The sequence below is a fragment of the Chroicocephalus ridibundus genome, chromosome Z, assembly GCF_963924245.1.
Source record: "Chroicocephalus ridibundus chromosome Z, bChrRid1.1, whole genome shotgun sequence".
Classification (NCBI taxonomy): domain Eukaryota; kingdom Metazoa; phylum Chordata; class Aves; order Charadriiformes; family Laridae; genus Chroicocephalus; species Chroicocephalus ridibundus.
Window position 1 is genome coordinate 66,793,547 of NC_086316.1, and position 27,463 is coordinate 66,821,009.

Sequence of the window (27,463 nt, forward strand, 5' to 3'; positions counted from 1 at the left end):
CACACTGGAGGTCTGTAGTGGGAACGGATTCGTACCCCCAGCTTTTCTCTCACCATTTTACCACCAGACCATCCTTTTATTGTTTGCTCTCAGTCTAGAAGCAATGCTTTGGGGAAGTCTTTTTTTTTTCGTTTTTTCTGTTCCCAAAAATACAGTTGCTACATGTGATTTAATGCTGAGTTTTGAAAACAGGCTTGCACTGCTGTCCTGTTAAAACACTTTCCTTGCATGCTTTGGATTCTTGTATGCTTGTGCCTGTCACCTTTTATATAAAATGTGCACAAATTTCAAACATGATGTGAAGAGTTCAGCTGCAGCCTCTGGAGAGATCTCTGCAGAGATCACGCTGACCCTGAGATAGTGCTCTGATTAGTTTGATTGCCTAGAGGCCTCCATCAACCTACAGGGAACAGGCCACAGCAGGGCTTTTTTTTCCTCTCTAAATAGCAGTTTGAACTCCATAGAACCAAAATAATTAGGTTGGAAGTAACTATTAGTAAAGAAGCATCATTTTAATTTAGAAAAGCAAAATTTTAAAGGAAAGCTCATAAAGTGGTATTTAGTGCATTTATTGGAAGAGATAGATAACCCCTCTCCCTTTTCCACATGAAAGTTATCTTCAAAAAGCCATGATATTTTCCTCACAAATGAGGAAGTATGTGTTTTCATTTGTGTAGTTATAGCACAGCTGTGGGCTGTACTCTATTTTGTGAATCGGGTCCCTTGCTTTTACAAATGTGTGATCTAGTGGCTTGAAAAGTCATTAAGAGATTCACGTTTGGCACTAAAAATTTTACGGTCTTTGATAACCAGGATGTAAAAAGTTTATCAGATTACATATGGATTGACAGCTCTTGGGATTTTATTCATGAGTCCCAATATGAATTTTTTTTCAGAAAGTCCGTGATGCCAAATCTTGTCAATTGATAAAGGTCGCAGTTTTCATTACAAAGAAAAAATAAGTTTCTCCCTTATGGCTGTGGAGGGGACAAAAGGCAGAAGACATTTCCTTACTTGGTTTTAGTGGTATCTACAATGTAAATAAAAAAATCCCATAGCTTTGAATTTTGTTTTTAAGACAATCTACTAATGTACTGAAAACCGACTCCCAGCTTTAAACTGACTGTGGTTAGCAACTCTGCAATCCATTTATGCTACAAATGCACAAAAACAATGACAAAACAGAAAAACTTGGAGAAAATGTGCAGCTTTCCCCAGTTGGTGCCCTGAGAAGCTTCTATTCTTGTCAAAGTGTCATGTGCTTGTAGGCCTGGCAGTGGTAACGTGTTTGAACCTTTTGACTTGACTTTGGGATGGCTTCCCTTTCTCAGCTAGCAAGGTACGGTCCTTGTGGGCTGAGCTCGCATCCAGCCTTCCTCCCTCCTCCTTGCCCAGTGAGTCAGGTACGTGAGGAAGCATAAATTATTTGCAGGCTTCACAGTGGGCTAAGAATGCTGAGGACCACTGCACTGAAGATGCTCATGGTCATTCATTGATCCGATCCATATGGTGTTCTGTGTCCAGCGTCAGGAAACGTGTCCTGGTTTGCTGCTGCCTCCCATTTAACACAGGCAGAAATAAGCTCCGCAGTATGCACCTTTCATTTAGCTTCTCCTTAGTCTTTCACAGAGGATCCATAAAAACCATTACCGTGTCCTTTTGGGGAACGATTATCACCTTTAACTCTGTCACTGGTGGTTGCAGGTTGCTTTTGAATGAGCCGTTCTAACTCTGCCAGGTCAAAATCCTCATGGTTCGCATTCCTTGTTCTCATTGACGGAGTTTGGAAAGGTTATGCCCAAGAGTATTGTGCCATTGCCCATACATGTGCACTGTCTACATAGCAACAATTTGCAAAAAAAATTGCACCATTTAAGTGTGTTGTGTGATTAGGGCAAGTGGGGATCTGGTCCTGCGTGCTGTTTCTGTGTTGTTGTGCTCATCGTTTCTGAGATCCATAGCACCAGAGAATATGATACCACAAGTCTGTAATTTTCAAACTTAAACAAAGTATTTCCTTAGATTGGTGACCAAACTAATTTTTATGACATGTCATTTCAGCAAGGACATTGCTTTATTTCGCAGAAGGGTTTCCCATAGATAATGGTTGTTAGTTGGCTGAGTTGGAATCTGACAGGATTAAGGAAATCTAAACTGACAGCTGGTTTTGTGCAAGGAAGCATAATGTGGCTGTTGTTACAAGAGGCAATGTGGGATGTTTGTGCACAAATGCATGACAAGAGGGCTTGCTCTTAGCTGTATATGTAAGTGCAGCTTAGCAGTTCAAGCAGCACATCAGGGCTAAATGCCTTGCAGAGAAAACTCCATGTGCCTTTTTCATCGTGCACAGCTTGTGGCTATGAGTATGATTATGTTTTTACTTTCACTATAGTTGTTAGGAACAGATGTTTGAATTCTGGTCAAAATAAAAAGGAGCCATATTGCCCTTTACCTTAAAGAGAAGCCACATCGGCTCACCACTAAAGCGAGAAGATCCATAGCTAGAAGAATAGATTGCCTTTCCAGACAACAACGCAGCTCGTAGATATTCACGACTGATACTGCAGAAGCAGTCTGTCCTGTCAGAAACGGCACCTCAGATGATCACGTCTCACTTCCCAGCTCCTGGGTTTTGTTTTCTCCAAGCAAACTGCCCAGCAACTGCTAAGCAGGGGCATTCGAAAACAAACGCAGTTTCGATGGCAGCGCGCAGCTCAGCGCTCGGGGGCACCACTGCTGCTTCTGCTGAACTCAACAGGCGCTGAGGCAGCTACCAGCGGTGAAGGTGCCCGTCTGGAAACGTAAAGCATTTCTTGAGGATTTTTTTAGCCAGGAGAGATTTTACCACACCAGTTGAGCTCACAGCAGAAAAATCTTAGAAATTGCTTTATTCCAGCTCTGTGTAAAGTCACAGGCTGCACTTTGGCATGTTTTGCATGGGTTTTACACCACTGCAACTCTGATTAATAATCCAAAGTAACATTTAATTTCCATGAGTGTCAGCGAGGACTTAGCTGAGACCAGGATTTACAAAGTGCTCAGCACAACGCTAATGATGTTTTGGTGGCACTGACATGATTGAGGCATAAATGTACTCACACGGGACAGACACTTGTCAGTATTGGCTAAAATAAAAATAGGAAAAGTGTTCGGAACAGGTGACAGCAGAGAGAGAGGATAAAGGCACGATGGTGATACATGCTGAAAGCACAAGAGCTGGTGACTGGCATAAAACATATTGCTGTGGAGCAGGGCAGAGGGCAGAGAGAGCATCAGGTGTTCCTTTGCCCATGAATGCTGCTGTGCACCTTGCCCCTATCCTGGCACGTGGAGGACGCAGCTACCTGGCCAGGTGAGCAAAGCTGAAGAAGAGCATCCAGAGCATTCCAGGCAGACTGAAGCCCAGGTGGCCTTAGGGGTGTAATTTGGACTTCTGCAGCTCCCAAGCCCCAGGCCAGGCTGCCCTGGAAACGAAGCTATTCCTGAGCATGGAGTGTCAGGTACACAACGCTGGGCTTGTGCAAGTGAAGGCCAGAGAGCTGCTGTCATGAAATCTGAGATTGCCCTTCCTGTGCAAATGAGAGAGAAGAAATTGCTGCAGTTACGTGCAGGAGAACCCCAACACACCCTCCTAAACCAAAGTCAGAGGTGCCCACAGAGATGCTGTCCCAGGAAATTTAATCTGAGGACTTCCACATTTGGCCCTGCTTCCAGGATGGGAAAACTGCGGGAATGCATCCTGCTTTGTCCTGCAGCCCCGGGGTTGGAGGTGACTCTAATTCCCCTCAGCCATGCCCTGCAACAATTCTGTGGATGGATGAGACACCTTGACTGTGACATTTTGCGTTTATGCTGCTGTTTGGGATAGAGATATAACACTGATTACTTTCATACTAGCTAACACCAATTTAGAAGTAAAGGAGATTGAAGAAAAATAAGTCCAAAAACCAAGAGGCAAATCTGTTTGATATGAATGTCTCAGTATCATGCAGGTCCCTCAGAGTCATGTTTTCTTCCTTAGCAGTTTGTGGATCCCTTATTTAGAATACAACATACTTCTTGTGTTGAGTTTGCTGGAAAACAAGTTCTGGTCTTTTCCTGTGGAAATAGCCTCCTTCCAAACTTCTGCACTTCCATGTTAAAACTACCTGTTCAGTCCCATTAACTCCAGTCTGCATCTCACCACAATTAATACAGCTGTTACACACACACAGAAAAAAACCCTAACCAGTTTATCTTGTTTTTCTTAAAATTTTGATAGTAAAATGTGCATAGATTAATAATACATGAATATGTTCTCCTTTCACCAAAGTAAGGGGCAAAACAGCAAATCTCTGACCTTAACATTTAACTATGAATGCAGAAAGTGTGCTAAAAGCTTATTTAAATCATACAACTAATGACGAAGTGTAATTGTACTTGTTATTTTCAAAACAAAATCTTACCGATATTTTCACAGCTAAGCCTTTGCAAAGCATTTTTGAGCATGGGTCACTGAAAATTGTAGAGCTGCCTTTTGCTTTCTAATGAAGTTGAGAAACCATCCAGACTTGCCACAAATGTAAACAAGCACCAGGAATTCATGTAGAATCTGGAAGGTCCCATCATCCAGTTTCATTTCCTGAATAAACAGGCTGTGTGAGAACCAGGATATAATTTTAGGGATGGCAGCCATCCTCCGCTCCATGGGCCTGACTGAACACATTTTAATGAGAAAATGCCAGTTCACTGGAACTGATTAATTCCACATGTTTTCTTGTTTCCTGCTCATCATGTTCACCTCCGGGGGTTCCCACTCAGACTTCGGCTGGGAACAGAGATGCAGCCTGGGCTCATGTGGCATCCAAAGGCCAACATTGGTCCACCACAATGGGTGTCACAGCACCTGGCTGCCCCTCGAGGACTTGCGGAGGCATTTTGCAAACTGCTTGCTTTCCTCCTGCATCCCTTGATGTGCTGTTCCAATAGGCAGATACTTCTGATTTTACAAACATCCACTAGTTTCCAGTTTCTCTGGATTCACCTTTGAATCATTAGGCTGTTTCCCTCTTTACTTGATTGCAGATCCCACTGCATTCAAATATTTTCTCTCACTGCAGTCAATTATAGACCAGGATCAAGTTCCCTCTCTGCTTTCTCTGCAACGTACAAAAGCTATATAGGACTTTCTAAGGTTATATGGCTCTATCTCAGCCTGAGTGTGAAAAACATGCATTTAAATAACTTTATTCTCGGGTACATTAAGGATTTAAAATATGAAAAATGCAGAAAAATGAAGAAACTACTTCTCTTTAAGACTCTCATTTGCAACTCATGTGAGTGTATTCTACAGATACCTAGGAAGAGGGCACAGCTATTACAGGGTGCAATCTATATAACTGGATATGTATTTATTTTATGATCTATTTTATAAGTACATGTAAATGAGTACTCAGTAAAATTGCAACAGGAAAGAAAGTTCTATAAATTATCTATTATTTGCCTAAGAATCAAACCAAAAAAAATTAGGAACAAACAAACTTCAAACACTGGAAAAGCTGCTTACATTAGACGGGCTAACCTAAACTTTAAAGCAGGAAACTGACCTAAAGTCAGAACAGATATAGCTTAGCAATAACTTGAAGTTTAAGATGTTTCAGTATTGCAAGGAGTATCTTAAAACATGAGATGATTCAGGGCAAGGGTATTCTTTCCATGTTGAAAACAGCTTCCCAGTATATTGTTGGATTTAATTTAAATGAGTATAACATTCCTTGACTCAGGAATGATTGTTCCCCTCTGTTCTGTGCACTGCATAACTAAATGAAGTGAGAGATTTTGCAGCAAACAGCTGTCCAGTGTAAGGAAGGCAGCAACGAGGGAATATTCCTGAACAGCAAGCGGGTTGTAGGAAGGAGGAAAAGTGCAATAGTGTTGGATTTTTGATGAAATTAAGTTTGAAGTAGAGGCTTGTCTACCTAAAATTAGTGAGGATTCTCAGTACTGTCAGCTAAATCTAGCATTATCAGAGGATTAACCCCCGAAGCTTTCTGATTCCCTCAGATACACAAAAGAACAGGGTGGTTTCCCCAACGTGTTGTCAGAGGAGGTGACATCCTGCTAACAACCTACTGGATGACACTGAAAAAGTCACTCCATCTTCCTCTCTCCCTTATCAAGCAAGATGTTGGAGGCTCCCCTTGGCAGAGCGTGCCACCGTTCTCATGAGTTCAGCTGAGGTCCCCAGGGACCCTTTGGCACGAAATACAGCAGTAACCCCTTCTCAGCCCCCAGGAAGGACAGAGAAGTCCCAGAACAGGCGGTAGCCGCATCCCCTGGTGCCGTGCTTTGGCGGATGAAGTAGCTTTGGCCCCCAAATCGCCTTCTCGCAGGGTCTCCGGCCGCTGCCCGCAGAGCCTCCCCGCGACGGGGCGCCGGGTGCGCGGCGAGAGGCTGCGCTGGGAGGCCCTGACCTCTTGTGGTCAAGAAAGAGTCCGTATCGCTCCTCCGGGACGGGAAGGGAAAAAAAAAAAAATATGGAGGAAAAAAGGAAAGGGTGTGTTAACCCTGGTGCAGTTCTGGCTGAATTCTGGCTGCTTGCCTAATCCCTTCCTACTTTCCCAGGGGAATGTCGTGTTGGGCACTGAAACAGATGTGTGGTGCTTCCATGGGCATCCAGCCGCTTCTGTTGTTGCTTTTCCATGGATTAACTATTTCAGATGCATGATTTGGCAGCACTCATCCTACAAGAGGCATCCCTTTTCTGTTGCAGAGAGTTTTGTCAAACTTCCAATGTTGGGCTGAAATTTTCCATGCTATGGACTTTACCTCATCCTGGACCACTTTTACATTTGTAAGTGTCTCCCTGAGGAAAACTGTTTTGAGTGTATTCAAAAATCATTGTGCTATGACTGAAATAGGAAGCACATCACTTGAATTTTTGCTGAGGTAACGCAACAATGCTTTGCATAAAGTCTTACTTTTTGGCAAAGCTATAGACATTTCAAATATACAGTTTGCACAGGCTTTGTAGCTCCTTGTGTGTCTCAGCGCCTTTTCTACTGAAGATTTTGCCCACTACCATGCACGGTCTAGCTTGAAGCTCTGCAGGCTTTTCCTTGTGGTCTTAGCCCTGACTTCCCTGGGTAAGATCAGGTCTCTAAGGCCCACCGTGGGAGCTGGGTGACAAAATTAAAGGCTGGATACAGAAATTGGCTAGATGAGGGAAGAAGGTTGAAGACAAGTGAAGAGTGACAACAGAGAAGAGTCACACTGGGAAGAAACAGTGTGAGCTCATGTCCCTTCTCCTCGAGGGCCAGAGCCAGAATCGGAACTCCCCACACTCCCACAGCTTAGGGTCAGCCCTGGGCGAGGCATTGCTGGTCAGAGGCTCTCCTCCAGAACCTGTTCTATACCAAGCAGCCAAGGATGAAAAATTGTCTCTGTAAATTTGAACTGGCCTAGCTCCAGTGAAAATGCTCTACACACCGAAAATAGATCCCAGCATCGAGGCAGGGAGTGATAACCAGTACTGCTGGCCAGTACTGCAGCACCTCATATGTCAGAGGCCAGGGCTATGAGACTTCTATTACCTACCCTGGCCATAATGCCACACTGTATGATAGTATTGCTGTATATATTTTTTTCTTCCAGTTTGTTTTCCCAGAACCCTGTGAACTTTTACACACAGAGTTACATTAGAAGAGTGGGTTAAATACCTAGAAACTGAGAAGCCCAGACAGTCTATGAAACCTTAACTCCTTCCCAAACGTCACCTCAACACAGGATAGAGCTCTCACTTACTGATCACACACAGTTTCCCCACAGGACACCTGCCCAGTTGAGGTCAGCTCTGCAATCACTCTGGAAAAACAGATTTTCCTTCTCTCCGCTGTAGAGTCAAATAGCTTTAGTGTAACACCTTCCAGATGGTCTGATTTTCAGTGCCTGGCTTGAGACTTTCAGGCCCAATTGAAATAAATGCTGAGTGTTCACAGCTGCATTGACATCACTGCTGCTTTTAGCACTGTGTAAAGCCGAACACAAGGAGAAGGCACATCCTCAGTGCCTCAAAACTGGGACTCCACAGTAGTGGTCAATATTCATTCCGACTTGTGAGTATTACACCTGCAACCTTCTTCCTCTTTCGACACTTGGAAAAGACACTTCATTTCTGCAAGTCAAGAAGGAATTGTATGTTATGGAGCTGTAAAATGACAATGTCTTTGTACTTTATTTAAGAATGGAGATCCAGCAAAGATATCGGCTTGGCTTTTAGTTCTGCTGCAATATGTTATGGATTTGAGATCAATGGAAAATAATCTGTGATAAAATTTCTGTTGAGATAAACAAAGGAACGCACAGTTTGTTCTGACCTCCTTCAGCATGAAAGAATCCATATCTAGCTGAACACCACTTTTTTTGTGGTAGATGGCGTGAATAGCCCAAAATATACATGAGATATAAGTACTAAGTTCAGATTTAAGAAAAGAGTAGTGTAATGAGAATTGCCCATACATAGAGATCAAAGTTAATATATTGGACAAAAGGATAAAGGAAATGATTCCTATCTTGTGTTCAGCCAAGCCACTAGATTCAAGTGTGCTATTGTGTCAGTAGTGCTTGGTCTGAAAGACTTCATTATTAAGAAGTTAATGCTCAACATCAGTAGATACTGGTACAACTAATCGTGCTACTTTCCAAAGTCTACATCCTACAAGCCTTCTGGAAGTTACTTGTGTTCCTAAATTATCCTTTAGGGACCTAAACAAAGCCAACAAATCAAAACCAGACCACAACCAGGCTCACAAGAAGAAATTATTTCTAGATTAAAATAAGCACCTTCCTGTACAGTAGTGGTGCACAGTGTGCATGCATCTGTACGCATTGCAGTGTGAGATGCATGCTCAGGTGGTACATGAAGAAAGACGGACACTAAAATATTTTAAAGAAGTGATTGACTGTATACCCCCAAACTAACAATCTGGCTGAATTTTCTTTATGGAAATGCCCCTAGACTTAGGTGGATATATTTTATTGTGTAAAAGACATAAACCAGCTTCCTGAGGAATTTGTGCTTGCCTTGTGTTGATCACGGAACAGAAGAGCTAATTGTTCCATAGGGCCAATACAAAAGTATATATTCAGAAACTTCTCTGCTTGCAGAAGCCCAGTTACCATGTTTGCTTATACAAATACGCACACTGTTGACCAAACACCTGCACTTATCAAAAATTTAATCAGCAATTGTTCATGCAAAGTCGTAACCCATTCCATGTTGTCATGAGTAAGTTTGACCTGTCCTTCATGAATCTCTGCCTTTCATGTTGAAAATGTAGCCAATAGTGTCCTTCAGATATGGTGCTTAAATTCTAAATAAGGAAGCAGAATTGAGCCCTTGACATTATCTGGCTCATAAGAGGGGTTGAATGTAAGGAGAAAACTTTGTAATGTCTTACTGCATATGGATAATGCTTAGAGTCAGTTGAGGGCTATGTGTGACATGATTCCCATCAATTAAATACCCCTGAGAGAAGGTTACAATTAATCATCAACTTTTGTGTTACCACCCAGTAAGATTTTTATTTTTTCATGCTGAGAGACTAAAGAGAGAAAAAACAGAGCTTGAAAAGACTGTGTCCAGACACACTTGCTTAATTTGGCTTTGAATTTGCTCGTGCTTCAAAAATTATTCTGAACATCTGGCTTCTTTGTTAATCAGAGAGAGCGTGTTTTATTCCCTTGACTTTTTGGTAAGAAAAAATGAATGTATTGTAGTCCGCCATATGATGAGAATCCACTGTAACAGTAACAGCTTGCAGGAACTGAACATGACATCATGATACTCGTGATATGCCTCTGTATGTGCGTGTGTGTGGTGCTCACAATAGCAATTATTTTCCCAAAGGATTTGAAATGACACGCAGGAACCCCACCACCATGGGCAGCCAGGACCACAGCACCTGCTTAGCACCATGACTGCCAACTCAACCCAGCCAGGGACTTAGTGGTAGAAAGAGAGATTTACCCAGGTAAGAAATAGTTCTTCTATTTCATAATGTTCAAGAGAGCTTAAAGATCAGAGGTGATCAAGACTTTGCTTCCCAAGGCATCAGTCTCTGCTCCTTTCCTATCCAAACAGTCATCCTCAGGTTTGGGTCCCTTGATTTCCTCCCCATGGTATATACAGCCATCTGTTACAGCGGAGGGACGAGTTTGAAGCCCCATGGAGACTTTAAGCCAGTTCAACTGTCTAGTAAACAGTTCACCTCCTGGCATGCAGAGGGATCAGAGGCTTCTCTGTGCTCCCTTCGTACTCTTCAGAGATGTCTCCATCACCACCTCTTGGGTCATGGCCACATTTCAGAAGAAGGAGAACAAAATGTAGCTGTCTCTTGTGACATCCAGCTGGAGCAGTGGCTCCTGGTAAGTGATGTCAGACAACAAGAGACAGAGCAAAGTCAGGACCTTTCACTTCACTTTACCAGCCCCAGTGTCAGATCGGGGAGTTGCTGCTTCTCCCTTTCAGATCAGGGTGGAGAACAGCTTCATCAGACCACACACTGTAGATCATCAGCACCATTGTGGTGAGGGAAGCAAACCGTGATACAAGGGCCCTCGGTGCATCACAATCCATCTGCAGGTAAGGGTTTGGGCATTGGCTTTTAATGAGTTTTATTAAATACATATTAAAATGCAGTAACAGGGGACATTAAATATTTTCTGTTTAACCAAAATGGTGGGAACCAAACTTCATCAAAAAACCCTCTCACTCGTTACTTTCTCATAGAATCTAAATAAATTTTAATAGCAGGTAAGGTAGCTAGTCTAAAATAGAGACTAAAGTGGTTTGTGGAACAACACTTCAGAAATATATCTATTTTGTGATCAGTAATACCTATAGGAAAAGACTTTAGATAGGGATGTTTCGATTTTATGCCATAAGCATAAGAGCAGTGAGCTGACAGACTTGCAGAACAACGCGAAACAGCCCTTGAGGAACAGAGATGCTGTGGCTGCTGCTCCCACTGCCTGGGATGGAGAGAGGGCAGGGGGGAGAGGGGAGGGAGAAAGGGCAAAGTAGGGCTGACACTATCAGAAAAAGGCTGCGAGATCACACAACAAGCTCCCTGTCGGGCTGTCGTTGCAATGCTCTCAGGTCTTCCACGCTGTTCCTGCTCGGTTTCAATTTTTTTACTATTTTTTTTTACCTTTTAAATCCTCGATTTCACCAACCTCATGGTCATTTACATGCAATTCAGGTTTCATATACATGCATAGGCACACACAAGCACATGTATGACCTGCCTCGCTTCTTCTGCATGGGTCGTTCATGGGAAATGCTCAGATGATACCACCTACCCAGCACAAGGACCAAGGAGCCTGCAAACGGCTGTGGAGAAGGAGGGAATTTCCTCCACCAGGACACCCAAGCTTCCCCAACCAAAGTGTCTCTCTCTGGACCAAAATGACTTTCCAAATGCACGCTGACTAAAAGAGCCACTGGTACAAACAGAGGCTACGTTGTCACCGTGTGCCAAATGTGCCAGCGAGGCTTGGTGCCAAGCTGGGCTGTATGAATGGCAGCCCTTCCTCTCAGCTCCCAGCACTTGCACCGGGCTCCTGTCACCCCCACCCATGGCCACTCCACGTGGGCCACTGCCTGGCCACCCGCCAAGGGCTGCAGTGGTTGCCGGCAGACTCCTGCAGCCAATGGGTTGCAGAGAGGAGATGCCCCACGCAACCAAGGGGCTGCTGCTGGTTTCCAGGAGCCCATAGAGGAGCCATTTACAATTCTCTTTTTCCCCTGCTGTAAGCATCAGCTGCACAGGTCTGACAGTTGACCTGGGTGGATCTCAGTGGACCTCAGCAACTTCCTCCAGCAATCTCTGCTAACAAAAGGCCTCTGTAAAGCCATCTAAAGCAGAGAACTGGCATTGCAGCATGCTTGTATGTTACTACCATGGATTTAGCACAATGAGAAAATTTTTTCGGCACCAAACTGTGGCAATGTCTGGGACAGCAAGACAGACATCCACTTCTACCTGTGCAAAGCTCTTCTGATATTCACAGGCAATCTCTGCCTCCTCCTTTCTTCCATGCAAAACTTGGTCATGGGAGGCAGGGAGGGGGTGCAGTCAATATAGGTATAAGTAAAAATATTTGCTAATGATCTTTATACTCCAGCACTTGCAATAGTCCTGAAAATAAAGAGTTAGCCTCACTGGATTTAGGATGTAGTAAAATTTTAAACGGGCATGCACTTTTCTGGCATAAACTGGTGTATAAGTTACCCAAAATTATATCACTTGAGCCACAGTTCTAAATTTTACTCTTCTGGATTTTTTTGTACAATAAAATTAGATGAAGTCTTGAATGCTGATAAGAATGACTGTGAGACCAGACAAGAAAGGACACCACTGGTTTTGCAGTCTTGTCAAAACTCTGGCTGAGTCGTCAGACTTTAGTCAAACAATGAGTTTTGAGTTATACACAACGGCAACTCAGAAGCTCAATCTATTTTTAAATGGTTGTATTTCAAAATTTACTCTGCTTTTAAATCAAAAGGCAACCTAACCGATTTCCAGACATTTTTGTGATTAATTTCTCAGCAACAACATCTAACTGTATTAATGCAGCTGTCAGAAGGGGCTTGCTTAATAAAATGTAGCCGTTGTCAAAGGAGAAGAAAAGAAAATTTTATTAGTTTGTTGACCAGGGCATTTATACAGATTGAGTCTGCTTCTCTGGTTTATGTCGTTGCTCAGATCTGACTCTTGTCACTGTACCATTTGTCTAGTTTAATTTCTGTAACATGAGCATCTGAAGCGATTATGGAGAGATATTAAACTGGAAGCATATATGAAAGATCTTATTAAACAGCGTTCCTGCATTATCTAAAACAGATGTAGTATTGTAAAACAAAAAAAGCATTTATTAAGCCTCAAAAGCTGTCTTCGTCCATCTGTGTAAATTGGCAGGTTGCATGAAGACCTTTTTGTTATTTATAAATAGAGTCATGCCCAAAATATAACTGCACATCCAAACAGCCCCTAATTTAGGAAGGGTTAAAATCCTGGGTCTTGATATCCATTTTGCAGCTAAAGCTGTCATTATTATCAGGGGTTTTACTGCTTGCTTCCACTGGTTCTTGTTGTTGGGTGGGTTTTTTTTTTTACAAGACAGCCTCCAGTTAACCCTGACTCTTTCTTTCATGTCATCAGCATCTTGCATGTGTTGTACCAGATAATCGTAGACATCATCATCAGCCTATGAAATACATATGCTCAAAGACCCCTAAGGCTACACCATTAGCCTTTACCTCCCCAGCACTTGGCCCTCCATTGTTTTTTGCTTATAAAATACAATATACTGGTCATTATACTTTATTGGCTTCAGCAATTGCCTTGTAAATCCAGAGCAAGAAGGCATCAAATGACCCTATGCTGTCTCCTGCTTGGGTGCCCAATACCTGCACAATACCACAAGGTCCTCCTTGTAATCACCATTTGGGAGACAAAATCCCTCTGGGTGAACCCTGCACCTAGGTCGGGTGGATTGGGTGGATGCTCTGATGGCAGGTCTTTTCCCTCTGGTAAGTCCAAAAGCAGCAGCCCTACACAGAAGAAGTCCACATAAACGCATACCAAAACCTCAACAAAGCCTACAGGGTTCTGCTCAGTGCTTGCCTGTTGGCAGTGAACAGCATGGGGGATGGATGGCTGCCCTTGGGTACCTGGTCCCCGCCTGCACCCACCGCACCGGCTCCACTCATGCTGCCGCTCCAGGACCCCACCACCCAAGGAAGCCATGCCATGTCTCAAAAGGCAGGTGTCTCAAAACAGGGACTTAAGGGCCCAGTGTAAGGCCAAAAGTAAGAGTTTTTACAGGTTTTCAGAAACTATAAAATTAAAAGGAATGTAGCCCAGTTCAGTCAAGATTTCCTATAGTTGCAGGTGAAACTTTTTTTTTCCCCACTTGCTGAGTCATTTGTAAAAACTGAGCCCTTGTTCAGTGACTGTGAGTCCTTTCCCCGTGGTAAATTCAAGGGGGCTTCTCCTTGTTTCCCTGTGTAATGCAGACACTTCAGCTCCCCGCACACTTGCAGGAGGATGACAGCACACGCATGCACCCTCCCTGCTGAGAAGCAGAGACTCATGATCCTGTGGTAATTTCTTTGTATGTCGAAGCCTGAAAGAATTTTTCTTTAAAAAGTACTTTCTTCTCATAAAATACTGTGTGAGGCAGTCACTAGCCTGATTTTAGTATATGGAGTGTGACAGGAAGTAAATCTGTCAGAAAAGAAAAAGTGCAAAAATAAAATTGTAGTGCTTCCTATTCCTGGTGCAGTAGCATGGACATCCCTGGCTCCCTTAAGCTAGATAGCATTGGAAAGAAGGTAAACAGCATCGCTCTCTTTCTAACTTGATTTCAGGGCATTACCATGATTTGGAGAGTCAGTCTCTGATAATTTCTTATTTTCTTCTTTTAATTCTAAAGCAGAGGCTCCACAGTTGTCTGTGTATTCGTCAACAGGAGCAGACAAGATGGGTGCCTGCACACAGCCCAGGGATGAGCACTGAGTGGGATGGGACGGGCTCAAATAACAAAATGCCATGCTTATCAGAAACCCCTGAATTTCATCTTTATATCCCAGCCAAAGCCACTTGAGTTTCACCACAGTCACAGAGCAGAGCGTGACATTGTGCCATTTAAATACTGTTTATCTCTCTCCTGTAGAAAAAAAGCTGCAGTGAAGTTTCCTCAACAACTGGCGTTTAACAGCTGGCAGCGGGCAGGCAGCGTGACTTACAGTGGTGGCTGGCGATGCCTCTGCTTAACACAAAACAGCACAGGCAATCCTTACCCTGAGGAGTCACTGCTGTTAATGACCCAATTCATTAAACTGGTAAAGCTGCTCATACACGTCAACAGTCCCTGCTGGTGAGAGGGGGATTGGCTTTGGCACTTTTCCTCAAGATGAATGTAACTCATGAGCTTCTTCTAACATGTGGTGCCAGCCACCCAGAAAACCTATCCAGTGTCAGTAAAAAGTGAGGTTGTTATCACTGCCATGCTTAGGAAATGTTCTGTGCTTTACAGTGACTGTATTTTCTTAAGCAATATCAGGAAATGGCTGAGAACCTCATATCTATGTGTTACTTCTTCTCCAAACCATGTCCAAATCAAACTGAACATCAGTTACAGTTACACAGACATTTTAACAGTACATTTACATTTCTCTGATTAAGCTAGTCTGATGAGAACTAGTTCAGCTCCACAAAGACAAGTCGTTAATGTTGTCTGGAAGGTTTTTCTAATTAACGCTTGGCTTACATTATTTCTTTGTGGTGTATGTGTGCATGCTAGAAGATTAGAGGCAGATGTGGTCTTTATAAAAAGACATGGAATTGCATTCTTTATATCTGATTTTTTAATGCTGCAGGGTTAAAATGAAGACTTTCTTGTACCTTGGGACACAGTACCGTAGTCCTTGCATGACTGAGGTTTTCAATGACCTCTCCATGGCCAGGTCTTCAGGCCAACGTTCAGTCCCTTCTTCCTCGGCTCTGCTGTTAGTCATACTCCCTTCTACAAAAGTGACTAGTCTCCATTACTTTTCCCTCCACTTTTTCATTTCTGCTCTCCATCTGTCATTACAACAGCCTTTGTTGGGGTGCCTGCATTGCTTTTGGACTCGTTATCTGCACTTTTCCGTGGGTAACTTGATCTACCCATATTTCCAAACCTCCTCTTACTCCCAATTCCAAAAATTGTCTTGCTGCTCCTGATCTTTTTCCTCCATCCTGTTCCATCTTTATTTTTTTCCTGACTTCCTCTAGGAGATGCTTTACTGGCATCTTGACCTGAGCATGACTAAATCATAATCCCGTACAGAGTCACCAATGGGTAGAGCTGTAAGAGGTAGCAAGGTATCTTCCTACGCTAATACAAATAAATGTTTACCTTTCATCTTCTTAACACTTCCCAGTACTTTCCCAACACCTTTAGACAGCCTCCTGTAGTATCTGACCATGGTAACACTTAAAAAGTTTTCCAACTCCACCATACCCTTTCCTGCCACAATGTAAGGTGACTTGTTTCTGTCCCTCCCCCAGCTGCCATGAGATTCAAGTGATCATCACACTTCTACCTACCACACTGGAAGGGTGTTATCATGAGTGTCCTTTCTTCCTCCCCAGTCTTCTCTTTGCTTTGAACTAAGCAATTCCAACTCTGCTCCAAGCAAGTTGTGTTTTCCAGACCTGCTATCATTTTGTTCTCTTTTCTCTGGTCTCCTGCAAATGTATTTACATCTGAAAACATGAGGCAAAAAAATCAAACTTCCTAAGAGGCTTCTCAGGACTGAGTAGAGTCATGTTACCTAACTTTACATATGGCTCTCCTGGGTTTGTTTCCCTTAGCTTCTCCCTCTTCACATTTTGCACTACTAACCGTGCTGCTACTCTAACTTACCGCTCTGGCACATGGCATTTACTGATAAATCCAAAGCTACAAGGATACATGAGGTGGCTTCTTATACCTTTTTTGAGAGAATGAGAAAATATACACTATTCTCCTTGTTCTGCAAACCTTTCCTGCGAAAAGAGTGAAGTTTTCCAAGGTTACCCAAAGGCTACAATTATGCTTGCAGCCTATAAATCTTATTTATAAACTCATTGACCATCTCAATTCTCATTACTGTAAGTGCAAAAGAAAACAAACCTCACTGGACACAATTTTCTCCTTCCCTCAGCATTATTCATAAATGAGGTTGCCTGAAGGGAAGTATTAAATCACTGTCTGTTATGGCTTCCCTCCTATACAGTTAGTACTTCCAAACTCCAGTGCTTCTCCTTGAATCTTGCCTTTCTTCTGTCATCATTTAAAAAACTGACAGTTCTAATTATTGTACTCATAGGCAAGGACTTAATTAACCTAATCAGCCTGCCATGGAGCTGACAGGTACGCTTGTCTGTCAGAGTTAGCTCAAAACATGTAATCTGCCATGAATAGGAGCTCTTTTTCAGCTGCTCTGGCAGTGGTTCAGTGCATCCATGCCTCTCCTCAGGCCACTGAGTCGTGTGACCTTGCAGTTCACAATGAAGAGTGACGATTATAAAGTGTATGTCAAAAAGCTAGTCTTCTCTGACCCAGTTTCCAGACACAACATGATGGATAAATGCCAGCAAAGCAGCAGCCTGTGTTATCAAACAGGAAGAGGGCCAAAGCGGAGGGGAGCATTGCTTCAGTACTGCCCAGAAACGATCGCAGTCAGCACGGAGCAGCACCGAGAGCTTTGTTTTTCAGGGTATGATTAGAAGGCACAAGGTGAGACCACGCAGAGATGCCATCCTAAGCACTCCTGGGTATCTGTGCCTGTACTGACTTAGCACCCTGACCACTTTCTGGCCATCCCCAAAGGAAGCATCCTCCTGCAAGCCATGGCTGCTGTGCATTGTTAGGAATGGGTCGCTACCGCATACCTGGTGGATGCCCTTGCTGCTGCACTATCACAAGGTCAGGGAGGGAGACAATGGCTGGAGAAAACTGTGACAAACAGTTTGCATCTGTGCCTCTCCCCAGCCCTCTCTGCAGTCCCTCTGCTGCATGCTAGACTGGGAAGCCCAGAGTGATTCTTATTAACTTGCTGGCCTACCCTGTCTTAAAAATAATACAGCATACTACACATCCTGGCAAACCCTTATGGATAACACGGCTGATCTAAAGTTAACCCAGCTAGCCAATTACCTATAAATCAAAATATATTTTAAAAGCATTTAAAAAATAGATTCTTAAATGCTTGATTTTTTTTCAGTTGCTTGACTTCTGTGTGTTCTTCAAGTCTTAGTTTCTAAAAGAGTTTCGAAACAGCAAAAAGAGCTATAAACTTTTGCCTCACATTTTGCATACAGTTTAGTTGTTCCCGAAAAGTCCATAAATAGCAAAACATATGGTTTGCATAATTTCTCCTTTTTCAAAAGGGATAGTTGAAATCCTAGCTCACAGATCAGCATTAATGACTTATACCAAAAGACTAACTCAGGGAACACACACAACAGCCAAGGCTGACTGACCCTGTGTGTCCTGTTTTTCTCTACTGGCTGCTGTGTTTGGTCATCCTGTGTCACCTTTGGTAGCTTCTGCCCAGGAAAGGTCTCTTTTAGCTCAGCTAGGAGGGAAACGCCTTTTGCCAATCAACTTTCTGGATTTTTCCTTTCATGATTGGCAATGTTCTGGGATAGCTAGTTTGCTTTCAGACACAACCTGCTCTCTTTTTTTGCCAGCATCAATTGCTTTGATATGTTTAAATCATACAGCACTAGCAAGTGGAAAGGCAGACTTCTCCATGTACTCTTGGTATGCAGTGAAGGCATAATGTCATAAAGTCAGAGTTAAGCATGGGTTCACTCTGTCTCTGCACCATACCTGACTGCTTCCAAAGAGCCTCCTCTTTATCCCTGAAGAGAAGGGCCAATATAAAGCCATCAAAAAGATCAAGGTCAGTAGTAGTATAACACATATGTGTTATATGTTATATAGGGGCGGTTTTGAATGTCTAGAACTCAACAGTGTGAATGACAGTGTTGAGTGTGTATGGATAAAAATCAAGGGGAAGGCCAACAAGGCAGATATCATGATGGGAGTTTGTTATAGACCCCCTAATCAGGATGTAGAAACGATGAAGTATTCTATAAGCGGCTGGCAGAGGTCTCGCGATCATCTGCCCTTGTTCTTGTGGGGGATTTCAACTTCCCGGATGTCCGCTGGGAATACTACACAGCAGAGAGGGAACAGTCCCGGAGGTTCCTGGAGTGTGTGGAAGACAACTTCCTAACACAGCTGGTGAAGGAACCTACTAGGGGAAGTGCCCTACTGGACCTACTGTTTGTTAAAAGAGAAGGTCTTGTGGGGGATGTAAAGGTTGGAGGTCGTCTTGGGCAGAGTGACCATGAAATGATAGAGTTTTCAATTCTTGGTGAAGGGAGGCAGGGAGCCAGCAAAACTGCCACCTTGGATTTCCGAAGGGCAGACTTTAGCCTGTTTAGGAGCATGGTTGAGAGTGTCCCTTGGGAGGCAGTTTTGAAGAGCAAAGGTGCCCAGGAGAGCTGGTCATACTTCAAGCAGGTGCTCTTAGAAGCACGGGTGAAGGCCATCCCCATGTCCCGAAAGACAAGCCAACGGGGAAGAAGGCCAGCCTGGCTAAATAGAGAGCTTTGGCTGGACCTCAGGAAAAAAAGGAAAGCTTACATTCTCTGGAAAAGGGGGTTGGCAACTTATGAGGATTATCAAGATATAACAAAGCTATGCAGGGGGAAGATTAGAAGGGCCAAAGCTCAATCAGAACTCAGCTTGGCCACTGCAGTTAAAGACAACAAGAAGAGATTTTTCCAGTATATCAACAGAAAAAGGAAAACTAGGGAAAATATAGGTCCACTGATGAATGAGACGGGTGCCCTAGTGGTGGAAGACGCAGAGAAGGCAGAGTTACTGAATGCCTTCTTTTCTTCGGTCTTCACTGATAAAGCCGTCCCTCACGCATCCCATACCCTGGAGGCAAGGGGGAAGGTCTGGAGAGAGGAAGCTTTTCCCTTAGTTGAGGAGGACCGGGTCAGAGACCACTTGGCCAAGCTGGACATTCATAAATCCATGGGCCCTGACGGGATGCACCCGCGAGTGCTGAGAGAGCTGGCAGATGTTATCGCTAGACCACTCTCCATTGTCTTTGCAAGGTCATGGGGAACAGGAGAGGTGCCTGAGGACTGGAGGAAGGCTGACATCACTCCAATCTTCAAAAAAGGCAAGAAGGAGGACCCAGGGAACTACAGGCCGGTTAGTCTCACCTCTGTCCCTGGGAAGGTAATGGAGCGACTCATTCTGGATGTCGTCTCCAAACACATAGAGGAACAGGAAGTTATTGGAAGTGGTCAGCATGGATTTACCAAGGGCAAATCATGCCTGACCAATCTGATAGCTTTCTATGATGTTATAACGGGTTGGCTGGATGAGGGGAGAGCCATAGATGTCATCTACCTTGACCTTAGCAAGGCTTTTGACACTGTCTCCCATAACATCCTCATTAGGAAGCTGAGGAAGTATGGGCTAGACGAGGTGACAGTGAGGTGGGTCGAGAGCTGGCTGAGTGACAGAACTCAGAGGGTTGTGATCAGCGGCACAGAGTCCAGTTGGAGGCCTGTAACGAGTGGTGTCCCTCAGGGGTCAATACTTGGACCAATTTTGTTCAATATATTCATTAATGACCTAGATGAGGGGACAGAGTGTATCCTCAGCAAGTTTGCTGATGATACCAAGCTGGGAGGGGTGGCCGACACTCCAGAGGGCCGTGCTGCCATCCAGCGTGACCTGGACAGGCTGGAGAGCTGGGCAGAGAAGAACCTAATGAGGTTCAACAAAAGCAAGTGTAAGGTCCTGCACCTGGGAAGGAAGAATGCCAAACACCAGTATATGTTAGGGGCGGACATGCTGGGAAGCAGCTCTGAGGAGAAGGACCTGGGCGTCCTGGTAGACAGCAAATTATCCATGAGCCAGCAGTGTGCCCTTGTCGCCAAGAAGGCCAATGGCATCCTGGGCTGCATAGGGAAGACTGTGGCCAGTAGGTCGAGGGAGGTCATTCTCCCCCTCTACTCTGCACTGGTGAGGCCACAACTGGAGTACTGTGTCCAGTTTTGGGCTCCCCAGTTCAAGAGGGACAGGGAACTACTGGAGCGAGTCCAGCGTAGGGCAACCAAGATGATTATGGGACTGGAGCACCTCCCTTATGAGGAAAGGCTGAAAGAGCTGGGACTCTTTAGCCTGGAGAAGAGAAGGTTGAGGGGGGACCTGATTAATGTTTACAAGTATCTAAAGGGTGGGTTTAAGGAGGACGGAGCCAGGCTCTTTTCAATGGTTCCCAGCGACAGGACAAGGGGCAATGGGCACAAGCTAGAACATAGGAAGTTCCGTTCAAATACACGGAAAAACTTCTTTACAGTGAGCGTGACAGAGCACTGGAACAGGCTGCCCAGGGAGGTTGTGGAGTCCCCTTCTCTGGAGATTTTCAAGACCCGCCTGGATGCAGCCCTGAGGGATGTGCTTTAGGCAATCCTGCTCTAGCAGGGGAGTTGGACTAGATGATCTCTAGAGGTCCCTTCCAACTCTGAAGATTCTGTGATTCCGTGATTCCGTGTTTGTAAATATATACATGGCTTTTATGTGAGTGCGAGGACTGTTTTTAACAGGCGCAACCCCATGAGTAGGGAAGATTTTCTGGGGCATTCCCCCCTCTCCCTGAGGAATGAGCCTCTCCCCCAGCATTTACCAGTCCCTGCTCCCCTCCACCTCTTCACATCTCAAATTCCTTTCACTAATGTCACCAAGACAATTGCTCTCCTCCGGTGGAATTTTTTCCTGCTTGCTTGATTGCTTAAAATTTTGGCTTCACCGTCACTCTAAGATCTTAACTGTGCAAGGGCTGGAGCAGCTACAGTGCTCTTGGCAGACCATCTAGGACTCCCTCTTTCTCCATTTCCTCCCAGCCTCCCAACATACTCACTTCCTTTGACAGTTTCCTAGCCTGGGAAATATCCCCTTGGTGAAAAATTAACCAACACAGAGAAAGGTGTTTCCCCATTAGCAGCTTCCTGCCTCCCATCAGGGAAGTCAGCTGCTAGCAGCAGTGACAAATTTGTAACAGAAAAAAATCAAAGAGAAATTAAAAATAAGTTGGAAAGACAAAGACTGGGTGAACAATACAAAGAGTTGGTGTTCGTCACTGTCTATACGTGAAGTCTGTCTGTCCTTGGGGCACTGTAAGGAGGAAAGTATTTGAAGTAAACTTGCATAGACAGTACTCATTAATGAGATTGGATCCTTATCCATCATCTCTCAGATATCCTACTGCAAGAGCCAGCCACACAGTTTAGTCCCGGAGTTCCACCTTTGCAGGTGATTAAGCGGCATCTGTTTCCAAGCACTGGGCTTCCCTCTTCCAGAGTCATACCAAAAGGAGTGACAGCAGAGTGAGCACCAGTCCTTTCACAGATGATAATGCTTGTTTCACTCATCCATGTGTGAATGTGTTTAAACCTAGACTCACTTCAGGCCACCTCAGTCCTGTTCCTTTCTAAATATTAAGGGAAACCGCTAATTTATATCTGCTTAGGTGATACCAGAGTCTGACACATTGTAAACCAAATTTCATTGCCAAAGGAAAAAAATACATCCTTAAAAGCCAGGTCTGGCTAGGTTAAGCACTTAGATTATGGTTCACAAACTGCATAGGACTCTAGCACCTACACCTGAGGGCTGGAGAGAGCAAATGTGCAGAAGAGTGGACAGGAAACAAATGTCCCAGAAGCAAATGGTCCCTTAGGAACATGAACGAAGGCAAAGCACTGATGTTTATAACAAGGAATCTGAAATCTTAATCTAGTGCTTTAGAAATGGCAAATGCACCCTGAACTGAGCTAAATCATGTGGAATCCCAGTGGTCTGAGAAGGTCTTGAAACCTTTCACGAAGGACCCCATAATGTGTAGTCGTGACATGCAAGACATCGATGTTTCAGGTCCCTAAGATTCATCCGAGCACTGACCTGTTACATAAGTCAGAATACATCAAGAAAGACATTTCTGATGATGTGGTTTGATTTTAGTATTTCAGAAAACAGACACTTTGCTTATATTTCTGAAACTATACCACTGAAGAGAGCTGATGTATACATACCTTCATATTCACAAGTGAAGGTGAAGTGCTGGCCAAAAGGAAATCAAGAGCCTGAAATAAGTAGAGATCTGGTATTTAGTATTACAGTCAAACAAAACGTGGGACCGTTACAGGCTGAGCAAGGGCTTGGCTTTGCAAGCAGAGTTGAGACAAGCTGATGCAACAAGCTGAACTGTATAGCCTAGAGCATTTTTACACTATGCACATTGAAGGGCAGCTAAAGAGACAGCAAACTCCAAAGAGTCATGCACTGCCCCATAGCCATTGGAACTTCATTGCTTCTAATGTGTAGGAAATAGGGATTAAAATTAGAAGATGAGTCTCTTGAAGCAATATGGAGTCCTAGGAGGCTCTTAAATTTATTCTGATTTTATTTAGGAACATGAGGATGGATTCTAACTTTAAATTTAAGCACACACGCTCAAATGTTGTGGCTCTTGAGCATTTCACAGTTTAACTGCTGCTGACTTGTGGTTATAGCCTCAGTAACGTATGAGCTGCATTGTAGTTACACAGATTGACACATCTGAGGAAGAACTGAGCCTTACTTGTCTTAACCCTTAGAAGCGTCTTAAAACATTGTATGTAAGATACACAATAAAATAATATTACTGCATAATGCCTAAAATGGTAGACTAGATGGATAAGGTTTCTGAAGAAAAGACTGTTCCCATGTGCCTGTCTGCACTGCATCCAGGGCACAGAAAGTGATGGGTCCAGCAGTGTGAAGACCAAAACCTGTTCTCTCTGAACAGTAGCTTTCCATCGGCCTGGTGACAGGATGCCTCCGACCGCAGATATTGCGCAGTTGCTCTTTCAGGACTATTTCTACTCAGACTTTCTCACGCAGAGTAAGTAGAGCAGGGAAACAGCTTTCAGTGGAAAGGCAAGCAAAACAACAAAACAAAACAAACCCCTCTAAGTAAGGGTAGATTAAGAGTCTGGGAATCTTTTGATCCCTTGGACTCAGCCGTCCTCCAGCAGAACAGAGAAGAGCTGACTGAGGAAAAATAATGCCAAGTAACTGGACTTCCGAAGGAGAAAAGCTAAAATGAGGCTAGGAGTCAAAGGGAAAATGTGTTTGTCTGTGAAGCTGGCCGGGTGAAATCCTAGCATTGCTACAATCAAACAGGAGCTTTGTTTTTGGCTGCGGGGGAGCCAGGCTTTAACCATGGAGTTCAGTGAGGACAAACACCTTATAAATGGCATTCATTCTGGGAGTTTGAAAATTTATCATTACAACATTCTGAAAATTCATCATTTGGATGAATTATAAAGAAGTATAAGTATAAAGAAAGTATTACAAAGAAATCAAGAAACTTTATTTTCATCTGAAGTAAACTATAACAGGCATTACTGAGAGATACATGAAGATTGTTACTGCTAAAGTTCAGATACAGCTGCCAAATTGTCTGTAAAGTGCACTTCACTTCTGACAAAACCTGCCCATGTGGGCCTTGAAAATAATGAAGTCTTGTATTTCTCAATATCATTGTAACATATAGAGTGTGTACATGTGTTATACATCCATATGCGTGGATACACATAGACCAAAACTCATTCAGTGAGGTTATTTTTGTCTAGGGACCAGAATACCTGTGGTTGAACCATTATGCTGATTTACCAGTTCTTGGATCGTAAACATTGTATTGCTAGCTTGTACCTAACTTAGCTCTCACTCAAATCAAGATAGCTGGAAAATTTCTGACAAGGATGGTTTTTTTGTTTGAAATTGCCAACTTGTACAAATGCAAAAGTTCCAACTACATGGCATGATTTTTGCAGATGTTTTTCCTGATTTCTCCTCACCTGTTCACCTGGGCCAAAGGGTGACCAAGGACCCAGCAGTTCTGGCTTCCCAGCTGATGAGCTCTTGGCAGTTCCGAGGCTCTGCTAAGTCCTCAGGTCTCAGATCAGATGCCTTCAATTTAAGACTATGGGGCCCCTGTGTCCTAAAGCTCAGAAACTATATATGCTATAAACCAGGCATAAATATGCTATAAATGAGGATCTTTCCTCTTTTCAGAGGGTACATTTTAACTCTTGGTTTTGTCAGAGATCTGAACAAGATTAATTTTTTAAGATTTATGTCTTCCACAAATTGTAAGTGCTTTTTCCACTCAGATCCGATCACTTTCTCAAGCATGGAATGTCTGTTTTTACAGCAGGAAGCTGAAAATTTTAATCATCTCAGCTGGCACTATTCCTCAACATCACCCACGGGCCAGTCGTGCATTGCAAACCACAACTGGCAACTGGGTTAGTTCAAACTCCAGACCTACTTCACAGTGTTCAGTATGGACATTTGTATCTTGGAAAAAACCCTCGAAGAATGGTCTCCTTAAGTATCTTAAGCTAACTGGGAATCAGCTTACACAAGGACATAAACATCTGAGAGATGCACATAGAAACTAGAGCTCGCAGAAAATCCCATTCTCCCCTGGGGTCCATGACTGCCAAAAGGCTAAATATTAAGTGTGAAAGAGGCACTGGGGCAAGGACAGGAAGCCGTGGGTACTCCCCTTTCCTGGAGTCCATTGAGCTCTACTTAGGCACTGCCCTAGAAGAAATATATTGTCTTCCAAGGGCAGCAGCTATCCTTTGAATCACAGGAACCTGTCAAACTCATCACTATCCATTTCTATATATACGTACATATACACACACACACACATCCTGTCCTGGGATAATAATAGCAACGAAGAAATATGATGCTCATGCAAATAATAGCAAGACTTTCATATGAAATGGGAAAAAAAGTCAATGGAAAAAAAGCCAGATTTTTAACAGATTTATTGATAAACTGACTCCACGCCTCCATTTACTAACAATGAGCCTTTTTCCTAAGCAAGCCAATATTGATCCATGGGGCAAGGGAGAAAACATAAAATATTTACTTATTCATAGAATAACAGTAAGCAAAATTTTTGCTAGGTAGCCAGACATCTGCACAGGATGCCGGGTGTGCATGGGGAGTAGTCTATTAACAGAGCTGTTGTGCATATTTTCTGTAGGTTACTCCTCATGTTTTGATCTTTTCCTGAAAGGCCAAGATTTACCGCCTGGAACAGAGGCGAGTGTTCATTCATCCAACAAAAATTAGTCTCTGGTGCAGGTTTAAGGCGACCGGCAGTGCAGACCTTAACTCGATGAACCTGGAAAGGCCCACACCTCCCACACCACTGCCTCTGAAAGGAGAAATTCCTCTGCACAAAAGGCTCAGCCCACGGGACTTTTCCAGACAAACAATCAGCCTGCAGTGCTTCACTGGGCATAAGGGTCTTGGCAAGGCGCCATTCACTATCATTAAAAGTGTTTATAAAAAAAAATGTTCATTTTTGGCCAGCTTTTTTTCCAAGGCCAGGCCTCCACCCCCACATCTTCAGTGGAATGTGTTAATAATTTGCTTTGTGGAGATGAAAGGCTCTTTGATAGGAGCAGCATAAACACATCTCACTGTGCTCAAAGGTCTTTGTCCCACAATAGAAGCATAGTTTCTGTACAGTGGCTCGAACGGAAAGAACAGACACATTTCTGAATCACTTTTCACTTTTTTTTCTGCCTTTTTTCCCCCCATTTATCTCTTCCTTTATTTCTCATAGTCTCTTGTAAATCCTTGTGTGGAATACAAACAGGCAAGTGGTTCCGGACAAGAAATCCTCACTGATACTAGCAGCAGACGGATTAAATATACCAGCCAGTCCCCACAGACTGCGGTATCAGAAACCAAAAGTCACATCGAAGCACAGGTCTGTCCCAGAGTATGTGAGTGAGCGTAACCTGGATCAGTGTGTAGTGTGGGAGGAGGGAAGAAACTGGTAGCTATCCTCTTCTGATCCTCTCTTCAACAGCAGGTTGCGGGGCCTACTTAATAAATACTGATGGGACATTATAATTTATCTGGAAAAAAAAAAGTTATAATTACCTGAAAATACAGTGTGCATTCGCCAGCACTGCCTAACTGTTGTCTCCCTGCACTACCCAGTTTGAGGCACTGCATGCATGTTCCTCTATACCAACATTATCCTTTCGAAAGCTCAACCGAATAGTGCTGAAGCATAGCATCAGCATTCAGTTCCATTTCAATCAGATCCCAAAGGGACAAAGACAGAACTGAGATGTGGCCCTTACTCCTTTCCTGGTTTAAATGTCAACACAAGTCTTAATCACCAACCTGTCTCTTGAGGTATTAGCACTTCAGGACGTCTTTTGATATGGGCTTTGTGTAGGCTTGTTTTCTCTCCTTTTTGCCTGTCCTTTTGATAAAAACGATGCCTCTTTCTGTGGTAACTGTCCCACCTTTAGCTGTGTCTTTGTTTTAGTAGTCTTCACTGTTCTCACTCTATTTACTGTTAACAGATTTCTTTTTTTCCTAATCATGACAGCCCTATCTAAAGAAAAATAATTTTACAGATGTGTCATCCAGTGCTTCTTAAGCGTCATCATTCAGCCGTTAGGATAACATGGTCAGATACGCTGAAGCAACTTCATAGCCTATACTACCTTTTTAAAGGTGATTTAGACACGAAAGGCATTTAGCCACTGCTCCATGTGGTGTTAAGCTCTTTACGTTGTAGACAGTGACTACATGTTTGGGGATGGACAGCTGCCCATCAGCTCCGTTTGCACCCTGCAGCAAAGTAGCTTCAGCCCAGACACGCACAGCCACCTCTTTCCTTCTGGGAGACAATGCTCCCCATGCTCAGGCCTCTGCCAGTACTTTTGACGTGTACGTCCTGTTTTCAAAAGGGTTTTAAATC

General features: G+C 43.6%; 1 long non-coding RNA gene across 1 annotated transcript in view; it reads left to right on the forward strand.

Annotated features, from left to right (window-relative positions):
• Nucleotides 1–10,472: 10,472 nt before the first annotated feature.
• LOC134508584 (uncharacterized) overlaps nt 10,473–27,463 on the forward strand; it is a 36,943-nt gene continuing 19,952 nt past the window's right edge. Inside the window, exon 1 of the long non-coding RNA XR_010069092.1 lies at nt 10,473–10,621. This is a non-coding gene — a long non-coding RNA (uncharacterized LOC134508584). The remainder of the gene's footprint in view (nt 10,622–27,463) is intronic.